This window comes from Arachis stenosperma, chromosome 3 (genome assembly GCF_014773155.1).
Source record: "Arachis stenosperma cultivar V10309 chromosome 3, arast.V10309.gnm1.PFL2, whole genome shotgun sequence".
Taxonomy (NCBI): Eukaryota; Viridiplantae; Streptophyta; class Magnoliopsida; order Fabales; family Fabaceae; genus Arachis; species Arachis stenosperma.
This window is the reverse complement of record NC_080379.1, coordinates 48271561-48274635: the sequence shown is the minus strand read 5'-3', so window position 1 is coordinate 48274635 and position 3075 is coordinate 48271561. Positions and strand designations below refer to the sequence as shown.

At 31.9% G+C, this 3075-nt stretch overlaps 1 non-coding gene across 1 annotated transcript; it reads left to right on the top strand.

Annotated features, from left to right (window-relative positions):
- The first annotated feature begins 237 nt into the window (after nt 1–237).
- LOC130970931 (small nucleolar RNA R71) lies at nt 238–345 on the top strand. The gene has a single exon (XR_009082176.1). It is a non-coding gene; the product is annotated as a small nucleolar RNA R71 (small nucleolar RNA).
- Nucleotides 346–3075: the final 2730 nt, after the last annotated feature.

The window sequence follows — 3075 nt, the reverse complement described above, 5'->3', positions numbered from 1 at the left end:
CAATATGGCATTCAGAGCATCAATTTCAAGAACTCCCTTCTTTTGAGGCGTCCTATTATTCATGGAATTTCTCTCAAAAGTGTACATGAACTGGTTATTTGCAACCATGTCAATAAGTTCTTGAGCTTCTGCAGGCATTTTCTTTAGGTGAATGGATCCATCTGCAGAATGGTCCAATGACATCTTGGAGAACTCAGATAAACCATAATAGAATATATCCAGAATGGTCCACTCTGAAAGCATGTCAGAAGGACACCTTTTGGTCATCTGCTTGTATCTTTCCCAAGCTTCATAAAGGGATTCACCATCTTTTTGTTTGAAAGTCTGAACATCCACTCTAAGCTTGTTCAGCTTTTGAGGAGGAAAGAACTTAGCCAAGAAGGCCGCGACCAGCTTATCCCAAGAGTCCAGGCTATCTTTAGGTTGTGAGTCTAACCATGTTCTAGCCCTGTCTCTCACAGCAAAAGGGAAAAGCATGAGCCTGTAGACTTCAAGATCTACTCCATTAGTCTTAACAGTCTCACATATCTGCAAGAACTCAGTTAAAAATTAGTAGGGATCTTCTGATGGAAGTCCATGGAACTTGCAGTTCTGTTGCATTAGAGCAACCAGTTGAGGTTTCAGCTCAAAATTGTTTGCTCCAATAGTAGGGATTGAGATGCTTCTTCAATCAAACTTGGAAGTAGGTGTAGTGTAATCACCAAGCATCCTCCTTGCATTATTATTTTCGGCTGCCATCTCCTCTTCCTTTTCGAAAATTTTTGTAAGGTTGTCTCTGGATTGTTGTAATTTAGCTTCTCTTAGTTTCCTCTTCAGAGTCCTTTCAGGTTCAGGATCTGCTTCAACAAGAATATTCTTGTCCTTGCTCCTGCTCATATGAAAAAGAAGCGAACAGAAAATAATAATAGGGATCCTCTTTACCACAGTAGAGAGATTCTTTTATGTTAGTAAAAGAAGAAAGGAATAGAAGAAGGAAAAGGTAAGAATCCAAACACAAGGGTGAAGATAGGTTCAGATTCTTGAGATGAAGAGAAGTGTTAGTAAATAAATAAATAAATAAAAGAAGATGAGGGGGAGAGAATTCGAAAATTAATTTTGAAAAAAGGGTTAGTGATTTTTGAAAATTAAGAGAAGATATAAAATTAAAATTAAAATTTGAAACAATTAATTAATTAAAAGAATTTTGAAAAAGAAAGAGATGATTTTCGAAAATTAGAGAGGGAAAGGTAGTTAGGCGGTTTTGAAAAAGATAAGAAACAAACAAAAAGTCAATTAGTTAGATGAAAAAGATTTGAAGATCAATTTTGAAAAGATAAGAAGTTAGAAAAGATATTTTGAAATCAAGTATTTGAAAAAGATATTAATTGAAAAGATATGATTAAAAAGATATTTTGAAAAAAATTTGATTTTTACAATTAAAATTGATTACTTAACTAACAAGAAACTAAAAGATATGATTCTAGAATTTAAAGATTGAACATTTCTTAACAAGAAAGTAACAAACTTCAAATTTTTGAATCAATTACATTAATTGTTAGTAAAGTTTTCAAAATTTTGAAATAAAGAAAAGAAAAAGATTTTGAAAATAAATTTTAAAAATTTTGAAAATAATAAAAAAATGAAAAAGATTTTATTTTTGAAAAAGATTTTGAAAAGATAAGATTTTTAAATTTGAAAATTTGACTTGACTTGTAAGAAATAGCTAAGTTTTAAAAAATTTTGACCAAGTCAACTCAAATTTTCGAAAATTATGAGCAAAATAAGGAAAATATATTTTTTTATTTTTGAATTTTTAATGATGAGAGAGAAAAACATAAAAATGACCCAAAACATGAAAAATTTTGGATCAAAACCTATGATGCATGCAAGAACACTATGAATGTCAAGATGAACACCAAGAACACTTTGAAGATCATGATGAACATCAAGAACATATTTTTGAAAAATTTTTGATGCAAAGAAAATATGCAAGACACCAAACTTAGAAATTTTCAACGCCTAGACACTATGAATGCAAAAATGCATATGAAAAACAACAAAAAACACAAAACAAGAAATTTTAAAGATCAAACAAGAAGACTTGTCAAGAACAACTTGAAGATCCTGAAGAACACATGCATGAATTTTCAAAAAATGCAAAAAAAATTTTAAAACATGCAATTGACACCAAACTTAAAAATTGACTCAAGACTCAAACAAGAAACACAAAATATTTTTTATTTTTATGATTTTATTAATTTTTTTGGATTTTTGTAATAAATTTTTCAAAAACATATTTTTGAAAAAGGAAGTAATGAATCATAATTCCTCAATCAGAATTCCAGGAATCATGTAATGTTAGTCAAAAGCTCCGGTCCAGGAATTAGGCATGGTTTTACAGCCAACCAGGCTTCAACATGTTACATGAAACTCCAGAATTCATTCTTAAAAACCCTGAAAATTTTCGAAAACAGGTGATAAATTTTTGAAAGATTTTTGAAAAAAAAATTTGAAAATAAAACAAAAAAAATTACCTAATCTGAGCAACAAGATGAACTGTCAGTTGTCCAAACTCGAACAATCCCCGGCAACGGCGCCAAAAACTTGGTGTTGTTGCCGGAATCTTGAATAATCACTGGCTTCAAACTCGAACAATCCCCAACAACGGCGCCAAAAACTTGGTGCACAAAATTGTGATCTCTAATAATGGCGCTCAACTTGGTATGCGCGTTTATAACTTAGCACTTTCTTCACAACTTCGCACAACTAACCAGAAAGTGCACTGGGTCGTCCAAGTAATAAACCTTACGTGAGTAAGGGTCGATCCCACGGAGATTGTTGGTATGAAGCAAGCTATGGTCATCTTGTAAATCTCGGTTAGGCGGATAATAAATGGTTATAGAGTTTTCGAATAATAATAATAAATAAACAGAAAATAAAGATAGAAATACTTATGTAAATCATTGGTGAGAATTTCAGATAAGTGTATGGAGATGCTTTGTCCCTGTTGGATCTCTACTTTCCTACTGCCTTCCTTCAATCCTTCTTACTCCTTCCCATGGCAAGCTGTATGTAGGGCATCACTGTTTTCAATGG